The following is a 15,690-nucleotide window of genomic DNA, read 5'->3' on the forward strand; positions in this document are numbered from 1 at the left end:
TTAACAATTTTTAAAGGGGTTTGTTACTTGTGACACCCAACATGTTTGTATGAAAGGACTTTTGTTGGTTTAGAAGCTATACTTGCAACGAGGATTTATCCGCAAATTTCTAGACCACGCAAAAGTTCTCTCATCAAAATGGCGGTGTTGCCAGGGAACTGCTAACGTGTGCCTTATTATTGGTTATTGTAAATATTTTTCTTTTGCTTGTTTATTTATTTTTGTTTTTCCTTTTTATCTTTATTTGCTACTATGAACTCTCACCCCTCTTGCTTTGAGTTTGGTTCTAATATTGTTAAAGGAAATAGAAGTTACAGTAGGAATGTGTACCAAGGTCAGACCAATCAAGGATGGATGAAACCAAGAGGATCTAATCAACCCTTTTGGCAGCAACACCCTCTGAGATATCCTGGACAAAGACCATTCTACAGTGCATACCCAACTGAAAGACATGGTGGACAACCTTGTAGCTACCAACAAGCCCCACCCCATGCATATAAACCATCCTTTCAACATAACCTCGAACCACCACACTCACAAGCTTCTCTTCACCATTCGCCACCATATGATCCTTCCTTACCCCAATACCAGTCCGATCGTTCCCAATCACCACCACTTTCCTTTGTATCATGTCCAAGTCTAGCAACCCGAGAAGCAGAGGATCGCCTAAAGGAAACAGTACATAAATTTCAAACAACCATTCAACAACTGGAGCAAGCGATAATTCAATGGGTTTCTAGGTGCTCAAATACACAAGGATTAGCCACAGCCCCATGTGGACAGCCCAATGAAGAGCAGAGCATGAAGGAATTGCCAGAAACTCCAATGGACAAGACAGTGCATGAATTTGTACTAGAACAATTAGAAGAAGCTGTCATTGTTCAAGAAGAAGAGTTGGTTGAAGACCTAGGAGATGCTGAACTTCCATGGGAATCCAGAATTGAGGAAAACTCCATCCAGAATGCTACAGTTGATGCTAAGGAGGATACTGTACAATCTCCAAGGCAAGTCGTTTATGAGAAATCAGACGGAATAATCCAAGAAGCAAATTCCCTTGATGATGATAGTCACAAGTCCAGCTCTCTTAGTGATGAACTTGCATCCGCAAGTGAATTCTCTAAGATCGAAGAATCTTCCCCAAGTGAATATGAAGATGATGCGGAGGTAGATTTCTCTCAACCTCCAATTTATGACTCAAGTGATGAGGAAGACATAGAAGACTTTGACCAGGACACAGACACAATTGAAGATCTTTGCAAAGAAGTGGAGGAATTCACAGAAGAGCACAAGGAAACAAAACTTGCAGAACCACCAAAAACACCTATCCCAAGGCCATTACCACCTAATACAAGCTTCAAGTGGGTACAATCCTTAACTTATAATTTTACTTATTCACTTGAATATGGTTTGCTTGAAACAGATGGCCAGCTTAGAGCTCTCTGCGGCTTTAAGAGTAAGAGGGAAATGGCTCGTACTCAGAGCTGGTGCACAAGGTTCAATAAGGTTCCACGCTTTACCTCGAAGTACACAGATTGGTATCATGCTCAATTACATGGATCACGGAAAATGTTTGGTTACCAAGGTGAGATTCTACTTTTTAACCCGCCCGAATGGAAACATGTAGATCAAGACAGAGGCAGATTTAAAAGCAAGGCTTGGAATCCTGGACTCTATCCTGACATTCGTCGTCCCGGGAGCCTGAAAATCTGTTTGGAGCTGCTCAGAAGCTTTGCATGCATGGTTTGGGACCCCGGAGGCTATTGGCATTCCAAGCACTGGTGGAGATTTTTAGACGAATTTAAACATAAGCCGCCATAACAGGATACTCCTCCAATGTCCAACTTAAGGACTTTAACTAAAAGTGCTAGGTAGGAGACAACCCACCATGGTATGGTCGCTTCTTTTTCAATTTATTTCTTGTTAATTGCTTTCATTTTTTTCCTTTTTCATTTTAACTTATTAAACCTGGAATCATGCATAGCATTCATGTTAATCATTGCATTCTGCATTTTTTATGCACATATATAAAAAAAGGGATGCACGACGCGACCGCATGCCCCATGCGATCTCGTCATATTGCGAGAAACACCACCCACGCGACCGCTTGACCCACGCGGCCGCGTGATATATATCGGCATAAGGATCCAACGAACAGAAAGTTAGGCTGGAATCGTGCGGCCCTTGTGCGTTTCGCACAAATTGGCCCACGCGATCGCATGCCCCATGCGATCGCGTCACTTGCACAATACCAATCCCACGCGACCGCGTGAGGGACGCAATTGCGCGCATGGATTGCACATCACCCCAAAAGGAGATAGAGAGTTGCGCTAAAACGGCGCTGGAGTCGTGCGTTTAGCACGAATTCCAGCGACGCGATCGCGTGACCCACGCGATCGCGTCACCCTTCTTTCCCCCTCTCATGCGATCGCGCGCCCCACGCGATCGCGTCATTCCCATTTTCACCCCAACCACGCGACCGCATACCCTACGCGGCCGCGTGGATTCGAAAATATAACCCCCCAGCCACGCGAACCCTATCAGTCGCGCAGCCCCACCCCCAACCCCCTTCTCCCTCTCTGCTTCTTCTTCCTCCAGCCACCACCCAGACGCCGCCGCCGTCCAGACACCGCCGCCGCAACCCCCTCCCCTCCCTTCTTCTCCCTTCTTCCTCTCTCCTCCCCTCTCCACCACTGCCCTCCGCGACCACCGCCCACCACCGCCGGCCATCCAGCCGCGCCCCCCTCTCTCCGCCACCCACCCGCAAACCCCCCCTTCTTCTATCACTAACCCTAAACCCTCTCTCCGCCACTGCCCCCCTCAGCCGCCACCGCGACGCCATGCCCCGCCACCGTGCCGGACGCCGCCGCAGCCACCTTCTTCCCCGTTTCACCCCTCCCACCTACCAGGTTCCACAAAACGCAACCCCCCTTTTATCCGTTCGTTATTTTTCTGTAATTTTTTCCGTTTCTGTTCATCATTAGGATAGATAGATATGCATGCTGTAGTGGATTTTTAGGTTGTTAGGTAGCTTAGGCTGTGGTTAGTGGATCTAGGTCTGTTTACTTGCACTGTTCCTGCTTATATTTTATCATAACTGCAATTCTGCTGTTCTTGTGACCTCGTTCATATGCTGTGATTTCTTGCAATTGTTGCTTGTTACTCTAAATTTTCCTGTTTCTATTCATTACTGGTAACTGCAGCAAGTTTTTAATTCATATGAACTGCTATGATTGCTATTTATTTTCCGGGACAATCCAATTTTAGCCGGAATGCAGCCAAAATTTTTTGTAAATTATTTTCATTCATGTTTTAGTTTGGCATTTTTGAACTCTGTTTTACTCTACTTTATCCAAACCATTTCATGAATGCTATGGCAGACTTTCTTATCCTCTTTGATTTCCTGGTTCATAAACTGCATTTGTGATTCACTGATTCCAATTTTTGCTTTCTTTATTTCTATTCGAATTAGCATCACCCTGTTTTCCTTGTTCGATTATGAGTACTTCTATTCTTACCTGTGAATCCTTGTTATATGGAATTTTTCTATGCCACTTACTTTAACCCGCACCTTACTAACTCACTAATTTTAATTTACTAATTTCTTTTTCAAATTCTAACAATACTAACCCTTTTAATCTCTTTTCTGATTATTTTCACTTTCCTCTAACTTTCTCACCATGGCATATTGATTATTTTTCCATTTAACATAAATTCAATCACATTTCATTTACTCATTTTCCTTATTCTATTTCTCCCTTGCCGCTTTGAGTTTCCTTTGTTTAATGGCCTATTTGCTTTCCTATTTTATCCATATCCTGGTTTTCTATTTTTCAAGATGTCTGCCTCACAAAGGAAAGGAAAAGGCAAGGCTACTGGCAAGCGCAAGAGAGGAGATTCCTCCCAGTCCATCATTGATCTAATGCACGATTCTTCATGGCGGGAGAAGAATTTCACACAGCAGGAAAAAGCTGGCCAGCTGCTCCCTGCGCATGATCCTATAAAATTTGCAAACCGGTACTGTGAGCTGAAGTACCCGACTTTTGCAAACTCCAGAAATCTATACTTGGAGCAAACTCTGAGGATTCCAGAAGCACTCCAGCAGTACACCACTGAGCAAATCAAGCAAAGGGGCTGGTTCTTTCTGGAAAGAACACTGACAGAGGTCAATTCATCTTGGGTACGGAAATTCTACTGCAACTACTATCTCACTACCCTAGATGCAGTGAACCTGAGAGGAAAACAAATTCTGGTCACTGAGGAGGTCTTAGAGGACATTCTCCGGCTCCCAGCCAAGTCCGATCAGCCTGATGGTTATTCAAAGGCTGAGGAGGACATGCGTCAGATGCAGTTTGATTGGGATGCTGTAAAGACACGGATAGCTCTCGACCCGACAGTCCCTTGGGAGATGGGTCAGGACACTACCATGCCTAGAGGGATCAAGAGAGCATACTTAAACGCTGAGGCTCGGGTATGGCATCAGATCTTGAGTAATTATGTGATGCCGAGTACTCACGAGACGGAGATCCCGGCTGCTATGATCACCCTCTTTTGGTGTGTGCTATGATCACCCTCCCTTTTTCATATCTAGTTACACAGCTTGGCCGTCGAGTTGACGTGTCATGGGAGGCTGCCGATGAGAGACCACCAGCGGCGAATTGCAGGAAGATCATTCCACACAGCCGGAACTTCTTAGCCCTGGGCCACAGACCACCACCATTCACTGCAACTGATGAGACAGCCCCACCGTCTGCTGGACCCTCTTTCTCCACTGCTGCACCACCTACCCCTGCTACCACCACTGCACCTCCACCTGCCACAGAGCCCGTCTATCATCTGGTGCACCGCTTGTTTCGACGACTTGACCAGATGGAGCGTCACAACAAGCGACGTTATGAGCACCTAAAGCTGATGATACGATCCGGCGACATCCCCTCCGAGCCTGACACACCATCCGAGGCATCTAAGGAGGAGACGAATGCGCCCGAGGCAGAGATCCATCCCCAGGGAGAGGCAGTGCCAGCCGCACCACAGGCAGCGGTCCCACATCAGATTGAGGCTGCGGATCTTGAGATCCCGATCCAGTCAGCACCTCCTCCACAACAGCCAGACCCTCAGCCCACCACCACCACTGAGACTCCAGCTACCATCCCTCCCAGTGATGACACTCCTTCACACCCGGCTTGATTGAGCATCGGGGACGATGCTTCCTTTTAAGTGTGGGGAGGTCGCCATCTCTGGCGTTTATTTTGGTGAACCACTACATCTTTTTTCTTTTATTTTGGATATTTTTCTGTATTTTTCTTCTTACTGTTATTTTCTGAGTACTTATACATTGCTTTTATGTATTTTTACTCTATTTTCTGCATTTTGCATCTTTAGTTCATATTTTAGCCATTTAGTTTATTTTAGTTATTTAGTTTAGTTTGCAATTCTGATTTATTAGTGGATTAATTAGCATAGTTTACCCTTTTTTTAGCATAAGATAGTATAGTTTAAATTGAAAAATATAAAAAGGAAGTAAGCTAGGAAATTGAACATATCAGATTTAAATCCATAAACCTTGTATATAGCATTACATGATGTAGTTAAGCTGACAATATTTCATCAATGAGGAACATTAAAACTTTAAAAGCTACCCTAAATAATATTTTTTTTGAGGATAATGGGAATTTTTAACTAAACCTGCATAACATATATGAATGATATATGATGCTTGAGTTAGAGAACACACAGCCTGTGAGTCTTGAGCTTAATTGTATGGTTGCATTCAAACCATAATTTCATTTCTGTGTGTTTTATTTCTTTTTATTCTGATGTTCTTTCCTTTACTTTAATCTATATGTCTAATTATAGAATATAGAGTAGATACATACCAAGAGAATGATTGAGGCCATCATTTGATTTTAGCTCACTTACCCCAAATTAGCCTACCTTTTACATCACCCTTGTTAGCCCCCTTGAGCCTTTTAAAACCCCTTTATTCTATTTAGCCAAATTACTAGCCTTAAGCAGAAAAACAAAAGAAAATCCCAAGTAAATCCTTGGTTAGCTTAAGATAGAAAATCATGAATAGAGTTAAATGTGGGAAACCTTTTGGGAACATGAATGATAGAAACAAAAAGGTAGAGAAGTTAAAAGAAATAAAATAAATTTGGGAAGCATGCTCATGAGAAAATCAAAGTGATTTAATTGCCATGTGCCTTGGAAAAATTTTTTTTTTCAGCATTTAATAAAAGGGGATACAAAAGAAATTCCCCAATGCAAAATAAAAGCAATGCACATGGAATAAAAAAATAAAATAAAAAGTGAAACATAAGCATGTAACAATAAGTGGGATAATATGGGAAAATAGGTAAAGAGATTTTGTTTTACTAAATATGTATGTTAGGTGAGATCTTAGTCTAATTAAGGATTCACTTGTTAGCTCACTTGACCCTATACATAAATCCTTACCTTTACCTTGACCACATTACAACCTCAATTGAAGACCTCATGACTTTTTGGTATGACTATATTCTATAATTGTTGATTGGTTAGATGAAGAACAAAGCTATAGAAAACAAGAATAAAAAGAAAAATAGAGTGAATAAACCCAATAAACACTGAGTGACTAGAGAGTAAACACAAAATCCAGTGAGGGCTCAATAACTCATCAACATGTATCTGTACTTAATTTACTAATTGTTTTGCAAGTTTGTACAATGTTTTCTTTCCCATCTCATTTGCTAAAATGCTTTATTATTTAAGGGTTGGCAATATATATATACATGACTCCTTGAGAATGTGAATTAACTTGGCTACATGTAAGCTTTATATATGAGTGAATAAATTAGAGTTGCATGATGCATCATTCATTTAGGTAGTTGCATTTAAATTAGGTTGCATTGCATGACATTCCATCACTTTAACCTTAATGATTTACCTTGGATTTAGCATGAGGACATGCTAGTGTTTAAGTGTGGGGAGGTTGATAAACCCATATTTCATGAGTTCTTTTGTGCTTAATTTGAGTGATTTATACAATCCTTCACCTACTTATTCACATTAATTGCATGGTTTTACTTTTCCTTCCTTATTATGTCATATTGTGAAAAACATGTTTCCTAAGCTTTAAAAATTAATTATTTTAATTACCTTTATTTCCATTCGATGTCGTGATTAGTGTGTTGAAGTAGTTTCAGATTTTCTAAGGCAGAATGACTTAAAGGACGGAAAAGGAAACATACAAAAATGGAAGGAGAAGGCAAAACGGAGCTTTAAGGAAACTGGTATTCACGCGATCGCATGGACGACGCGATCGCGTGCCAGAAGCGAAGATGCAGCGACGCGGCCGCATGACTGACGCGACCGCGCGCCTTAAGCAGAACACACATGACGCGGTCGCATGACTAACCCGATCGCGTGGCAAGGAAAAGCTCTGAATGACGCGACCGCGTGACCCACGCGGACGCGTGATAGAGACCACGTATCAGAATTTGCAGAAAACACTCATAGCGATTTCTGAAGCCCTTTTTGGCCCAGATCCAAGTACAGACAGCATAGACCAGAGGTTATAAAGTTTGGGAATGCACCCATTCGAGGGGAGCTCGCATATATTTTACTTTTCAATGATTTAGATTTAGTTGAGAGGGAGATCTTCTCCTCTCTCTCTTTTAGGATTAGGATTTAGGATTTCTTCTTGCTTTAAGAGTGACTCTCAATCCAGGTTTTACGTTCCTTTGTTTTAGCTTCCTTTTACTTTTATTTATTCCAGCACTTGAATTGATCGGTGAATTTATGAATTTCTTCCATGTTATAGATTGTTATCTGAATTAATAATAATTGAGGTATTTTCAGTTTATGATTGTTCTCTTTGATTTAAGTTACCATTGCTTCCCATCTAAGGATATTTTTATTATTCCAGCAATTTTACTTTTTCCCCTTTTGGTCCTAGTTAAGAATTTAGTAACTCAACAGTTATTAAACTCAACATAATTGATAATCGTTATCTTGCTAATTGAGCTGAACTTAAGTAATCCCAACCTTTTCTTAGGAAATAAATAGGATTCAAAGGTCAATTTAATTAGTCCCTTGACTTTCCGTTGCCCTAGTACAGGTTGATCCAGTGGAGTTTAGATTCAACTTTCATTATAGTTGAGAGAAATAACTACGTTGGACCTCCAACTTCTCTTACCTTACCAAAAGTCTGCTTTACAGTATTTATTTATTTTAATTGCCATTTACTTTACTTGTCATTTAAATTACTTGCTTCTCATCTTCTAAACCCCTATTACAACCTTTATAGCCAATAATAAGAACATACTTCCTCGCAGTTCCTTGAGAAGACGACCCGAGGTTTGAATACTCTGTTAACAATTTTTAAAGGGGTTTGTTACTTGTGACACCCAACACGTTTGTATGAAAGGACTTTTGTTGGTTTAGGAAATAAATAGGATTCGAAGGTCAATTTAATTAGTCCCTTGACTTTCCGTTGCCCTAGTACAGGTTGATCAAGTGGAGTTTAGATTCAACTTTCATTATAGTTGAGAGAAATAACTACGTTGGACCTCCAACTTCTCTTACCTTACCAAAAGTCTGCTTTACAGTATTTATTTATTTTAATTGCCATTTACTTTACTTGTCATTTAAATTACTTGCTTCTCATCTTCTAATCCTCTATTACAACCTTTATAGCTAATAATAAGAACATACTTCCTCGCAGTTCCTTGAGAAGACGACCCGAGGTTTGAATACTCGGTTAACAATTTTTAAAGGGGTTTGTTACTTGTGACACCCAACACGTTTGTATGAAAGGACTTTTGTTGGTTTAGAAGCTATATTTGCAACGAGGATTTATCTGCAAATTTCTAGACCACGCAAAAGTTCTCTCATCAATACCATTCTGGGTGTTTAACGCCAGGAAAACACAAGGGAGATAAGTTAGTTTTTAATTCAATTCTTTTTCAAATCATATCTTTTCCAAATCATATCTTTTTCAAAAATCAATTCTTTTTCAATTTTCTTTTTAATATTTTAGAAAATTCCAAATTGATTTTCAAAATTTATTTCTTATTTTTATTTCATATTTTAAAAATTAATGCTAATAATTAATGTGATTGATTCAAAACTCTCAAGTTGTTACTTGCTTAGTAAGAAAGGTTCAATCTTTAAATTTTAAAATCATATCTTTTGGTTTCTTGTTAGTCAAGTAATCAACTTTAATTTTCAAAATCAAATCTTTAAAAATTGTTTTTCAATCATATCTTCTCAATCACATCTTTTCAAAATAAGTTTCAATCACATCCTTTTAATTACTGATTTCAAAATATTTTTCAAAATCACCTAACCACTTTCTCACTTTTTATTTTCGAAAAACCATCAACCACTTTTTTCAAAATTCTCTTTAATTATTTTAAAATTCTAGTTTTACTTAAAAATTTGTTTTTGAAAATTCTTCTCCCTCCTCACATTTTTCTATTTAAGGACTAACACTCCCCCTCTTTTAGCAATTCGGACTCACTCCCGCTCTATAAGTTCAAATTCTCCTCTCTACCTCATTCCTCCATTCTTCTTCTCCTCTGACACCTCAAGGAATCTCTATACTGTGACATAGAGGATTCCATACTTTCTTCTTCTCTTCTCTTTCATATGAGCAGGAACAAAGACAAAGGAATTCCTGTTGAAGCTGATCCTGAACCTGAAAGGACCTTGAAGAGAAAGCTAAGAGAAGCTAAAGCACAACTCTCTGGAGAGGACCTGACAGAAATTTTCGAAAAAGAAGCAGACATGGCAACAATGCAAGGAAGATGCTTGGTGACTTCATTGCACCTTCTTCTGACTTCTGTGGAAGGAGCATCTCAATTTCTGCAATTGGAGCAAACAACTTTGAGCTTAAGCCTCAATTAGTTTCTCTGATGCAACAGAATTGCAAGTATCATGGACTTCCATTGGAAGATCCTCATTAGTTTTTAGCTGAATTCTTGCAAATTTGTGACACTGTCAAGACCCATAGGGTTAACCCTGAGGTCTACAGACTTATGCTCTTCCCTTTTATTGTAAGAGACAGAGCTAGGACATGGTTGGACTCCCAACCTAAAGAAAGCCTGAACTCTTGGGAAAAGCTGATCAATGCCTTCTTGGCAAAGTTCTTTCCACCTCAAAAATTGAGTAAGCTTAGAGTAGAAGTCTAGACCTTCAGACAGAAGGAAGGCGAATCTCTCTATGAAGCTTGGGAAAGATACAAACAATTGATCAGAAGGTGTCCTTCTGGCATGCTTTCAGAATGGAGCATCATATGTATATTCTATGATGGTCTGTCTGAACTGTCCAAGATGTCATTGGACAACTCTGCTGGTGGATCTCTTCATCTGAAGAAGACGCCTGAAGAAGCTCAGGAACTCATTGAAATGGTTGCAAATAACCAATTAATGTACACTGTTGAAAGGAATCCTGTGAATAATGGGACGCCTCAGAAGAAGAGAGTTCTTGAGATTGATACTCTGAATGCCATATTGGCTCAGAATAAAATATTGACTCAACAAGTCAATATGATTTCTCAGAGTCTATCTGGAATGTAAGCTGCATCCGGCAGTACTAAGGAAGCTTCCTCTAAAGAGGAAGCTTATGATCCTGAGAATCCTGTAATGGAAGAGGTGAATTACATGGGAGAACCCTATGGAAACACCCATAATCCTTCATGGAGAAATCATCCAAATCTCTCATGGAAGGACCAACAGAAGCGTCAACAAGGCTTCAACAACAATAATGGTGGAAGAAATAGGTTTAGCAATAGCAAACCTTTTTCATCATCTTCTCAGCAACAGACAGAGAATTCTGAGTAGAGTCTCTCTAGCTTAGCAACCATAGTCTCTGATCTATCTAAAACCACACTAAGTTTCATGACTGAAACAAGGTTCTCCATTAGAAATTTGGAGGCACAAGTGGGTCAACTGAGTAAGAAAGTTACTGAACTCCCTCCTAGTACTCTCCCAAGCAATACAGAAGAGAATCCCAAGAGAGAGTGCAAGGCCATAAACACGTCCCACATGGCCGAATGCATGGAGGAGGGAAAGGAAGTGATTTCCTTGGAGGAAGACCTCAATGGACGTCCACTGGCCTCCAAGGAGTTCCCTAATGAGGAATTACAGGAATCTAAGGCTCGTATAAAGACCATAGAGATTCTACTAAACCTCCTTCTGCCATTGATGAGCTCTGATGAGTATTCTTCCTCTGAAGAGGATGAAGATATTGCTGAAGAGCAAGTTGCTAAGTACCTTGGAGCAATCATGAAGCTGAATGCCAAGTTATTTGGTAATGAGACTTGGGAGGATGAACCTCTATTGCTCATCAATGAACTGAATACCTTGGTTAGGCAGAAATTACCTCAGAAGAAACCAGACCCCGAAAAATTCTTAATACTTTGTACCATAAGCACCATGACCTTTGAGAAGGCTCTGTGTGAACTAGGGTCAAGTATAAATCTCATGCCCCTCTCTGTAATGGAAAAACTAGAGATTCTTGAAGTACAAGCTACAAGAATCTCACTAGAGATGGCAGACAATTCAAGGAAACAGGCTTATGGACTTGTAGAGGATGTCTTGGTAAAGGTTGAAGGCCTTTACATCCCTGCTAACTTCATAATCCTGGACACTGGAAAGAATATGGATGAATCCATCATCCTTGGCAGACCCTTCCTAGCCACAGCAAAAGCTGTGATTGATGTTGACAGAGGAGAGTTGGTCATTCAAGCGAATAAGGACTACCTTGTGTTTAAGGCTCAAGGATCTCCCTCTGTAACCATGGAGAGGAAGCATGAAAAGCTTCTCTCAATGCAGAGTCAAACAGAGCCCCCACATTCAAACTCTAAGTTTGGTGTTGGGAGGCCATCATCATGCTCTGAGTATCTGTGAGGCTCCATGAGAGCCCACTGTCAAGCTATTGACATTAAAGAAGCGCTTGTTGGGTGGCAACCCAATTTTTACTTATCTATGTTAAATTTTCTATTGTTATTTCATGTTTTCTTTAGGTTGATGATCATGTGAAGTCACAAAAGCAATTGAAAAAGCAAAAATAGAATGAAAAATAGCATTAAAAATAGCACACCCTGGAGGACGATCTTACTGGCGTTTAAACGCCAGTAAGGGTAGCAGAATGGGCGTTAAATGCCCAGTCTGGCACCATTCTGGGCGTTTAACGCCAGAAAAGGGCACCAGACTGGCATTTAACGCTAGAAAAGGGCACAAAGCTAGTGTTTAATGCCAGAAAATGGCATCAGACTGGCGTTAAACGCCAGAAATAGGCAGCAACCTGGCGTTTAACTCCATGATTGACACTCAAGGGGGCGTTTACACGCCAAAATGGTGCAGGGATGAGAAGTCCTTGACACCTCAGGATATGTGAACCCCATAGGATCCCCACCTACCTCAACTCTTTCTCTCTTCTTCACACCTTCCCATAAACACCCTTCCCCAAATACCCCTCACCAATCACCTCCATTTCTCTTCCCTATCACCTCTTCACCAATCACCTCCACCCATTCTTCCCCAAAAACCCCCACAAACCTCACAATTCAAATTCAAACCATTTCTCTCCCAAACCCAACCCCTAATACACGAAACCTACCCTCTCTTTCCACTCCTATATAAACCCCTTTTCACTCCTTCATTTCCATATATCACAAACACTACTTCTCCCTCTTGGCCGAACCACTAAACCCCTTCCATCTCCTCTATTTCTTCTTCTTCTACTCTCTTCTTTCTTCTTTTACTCGAGGACGAGCAAAACTTCTAAGTTTGGTGTGGTAAAAGCGTTGCTTTTTGTTTTTCCATAATCATTTATGGCACCAAAGGCCGGAGAAACCTCTAGAAAGAGGAAAGGGAAGGCAAAAGCTTCCACCTCCGAGTCATGGGAGATGGAGAGATTCATCTCAAAGGTCCATCAAGACCACTTCTATGAAGTTGTGGCCAAGAAGAAGGTGATCCCTGAGGTCCCTTTCAAGCTCAAAAAGAGTGAATATCTGGAGATCTGACATGAGATTCGAAGAAGAGGTTGGGAAATTCTCACCAACCCCATTCAACAAGTCGGAATCTTAATGGTTCAAGAGTTCTATGCCAATGCATGGATCACCAAAAACCATGATCAAAGTGTGAACCCAGACCCAAAGAAGTGGCTTACAATGGTCCGGGGGAAATAATTAGATTTCAGTCCGGAAAATGTAAGGTTGGCATTCAACTTGCCAATGATGCAAGAAGATGCACGCCCCTACACTAGAAGGGTCAACTTTGATCAAAGGTTGGACCAAGTCCTTAGGGACATTTGTATGGAAGGCGCTCAATGGAAGAGAGACTCAAGAGGCAAGCCGGTTCAACTAAGAAGGCTTGACCTCAAGCCCGTGGCTAGGGGATGGTTGGAGTTCATCCAACGCTCAATCATTCCTACTAGCAACCGATCTGAAGTTACTATAGACCAGGCTATCATGATCCATAGCATCATGAATGGAGAGGAAGTAGAAGTTCATGAGGTTATATCCCTAGAACTCTACAAGGTGGTGGACAAGTCCTCTACTTGGCAAGGTTAGCCTTCCCTCATCTCATTTGTCACCTCTGCAATTCAGCTGGAATTGACATAGAGGAAGACATCCTCATTGATGAGGAGAAGCCCATAACTAAGAAAAGGATGGAGCAAGCAAGAGAGTCCACTCATGGACCTCAACAAGAGCATGAGGAAATTCCTCATCATGAAATCCCTGAGATACCTCAAGGGATGCACTTTTCTCCATAAAACTATTGGGAGCAAATTAACACCTCCCTAGGAGAATTAAGTTCCAACATGGGACAACTAAGGGTGGAGCACCAAGAGCATTCCATCCTCCTCCATAAAATTAGAGAAGACCAAAGGGACAAGAGGGAGGAGCAACAAAGGCAAGGAAGAGATATTGAGGAGCTCAAGCACTCCATAAGATCTTCAAGAGGAAGAACAAGCCGCCATCACTAAGGTGGACCCGTTCTTTAATTTCCTTATTCTTATTTTTCTGTTTTTTGAAAATTATGCTTTATGTTTTATTTATGTTTGTGTCTTATTACATGATCACTAGTGTCTAAGTGTCTATGCCTTAAAGCTATGAATGTCCTATGAATCCATCACCTTTCTTAAATGAAAAATGTTTTAATTGCAAAATAAAAAGAGGTACATGAATTTTGAATTTTTAAAAGAGTTTAATTATTTTGATGTGGTGGCAATACTTTTTGTTTTCTGAATGAATGCTTGAACAGTGCATATTTTTGATATTGTTGTTTATGAATGTTAAATTTTGTTGGCTCTTGAAAGAATAACGAAAAAGGAGAAATGTTATTGATAATTTAAAAAATCATAAAATTGATTCTTAAAGCAAGAAAAAACAGTGAATACAAAGCTTGCGAAAAAAAAATGGCGAAAAATAAAAGAAAAAAGAAAGAAAAAAGAAAAATCGAGCAGAAAAAGCCAGTAATCCTTTAAACCAAAAGGCAAGGGTAAAATAAAAAGGATCCAAGGCTTTGAGCATTAATGGATAGGAAGGCCAAAAGACTAAAATCCTGGCCTGAGCGGCTAAACCAAGCTGTCCCTAACCATGTGCTTGTGGCGTGAATGTGTCAAGTGAAAAGCTTGAGATTGAGCGGTTAAAGTCATGGTCTAAAGCAAAAAAAGAGTGTGCTTAAGAGCTCTGGACACCTCTAATTGGGGACTCTAGCAAAGCTGAGTCATAATCTGAAAAGGTTCACCCAGTTATGTGTCTGTGGAATTTATGTATCCGGTGGTAATACTGGAAAACAAAATGCTTAGGGCCACGGCCAAGACTCATAAAGTAGCTGTGTTCAAGAATAAACATAATGAACTAGGAGAATCAATAACACTATCTGAATTCTGAGTTCCTATAGATGCCAATCATTCTGAACTTCAAAGGATAAAGTGAGATGCCAAAACTGTTCAGAAGCAAAAAGCTAATAGCCCCGCTCATCTAATTAAGACTGATCTTCACAGATGTTTTTGGAGTTTATTATATACTCTCTTCTTTTTATCTTACTTTGTTTTTAGTTGCTTGGGGACAAGCAATAATTTAAGTTTGGTGTTGTGATGAGCGGATAATTTATACGCTTTTTGGCATTGTTTTTAGGTAGTTTTTAGTATGTTTTAGTTACTTTTTAGTATATTTTTATTAGTTTTTATGAAAAATTCACATTTCTAGAATTTTCTATGAGTTTGTGTGTTTTTCTGTGATTTCAGGTATTTTCTGGCTGAAATTGAGGGACCTGAGGAAAAATCTGATTCAGAGGCTGAAAAAGGACTGCAGATGCTGTTGGATTCTGACCTCCCTGCACTCGAAATGGATTTTTTGGAGCTACAGAATTCTAGTTGGCACGCTCTTAATTGCGTTGGAAAGTAGACATCCTGGGCTTTCCAGCAATATATAATAGTCCATACTTTGCCCGAGTTTTAATAGCGCAAACTGGCATCTAAATGCCAACTTTCTACCATATTCTGGCGTTAAACGCCAGAACTGGCATAAAAGCTGGAGTTAAACGCCTAAACTGGCACCAGAGCTGGTGTTTAACTCCAAGAAAAGTCTCTACATGTGAAAGCTTCAATGCTCAGCCCAAGCACACACCAAGTGAGCCTAGAAGTGGATTTCTGCATCATTTACTCATTTCTGTAAACCCTAGGTTACTAGTTCATTAT

At 40.4% G+C, this 15,690-nt stretch overlaps 1 non-coding gene across 1 annotated transcript; it reads right to left on the bottom strand.

Annotated features, from left to right (window-relative positions):
• Window positions 1–10,148: 10,148 nt before the first annotated feature.
• Window positions 10,149–10,252, bottom strand: LOC148564432 (small nucleolar RNA R71). The gene has a single exon (XR_015885145.1). It is a non-coding gene; the product is annotated as a small nucleolar RNA R71 (small nucleolar RNA).
• Window positions 10,253–15,690: the final 5,438 nt, after the last annotated feature.

This window comes from Arachis ipaensis, chromosome B5, assembly GCF_059453495.1.
Source record: "Arachis ipaensis isolate K30076 ecotype BB chromosome B5, ASM5945349v1, whole genome shotgun sequence".
Lineage (NCBI taxonomy): Eukaryota > Viridiplantae > Streptophyta > Magnoliopsida > Fabales > Fabaceae > Arachis > Arachis ipaensis.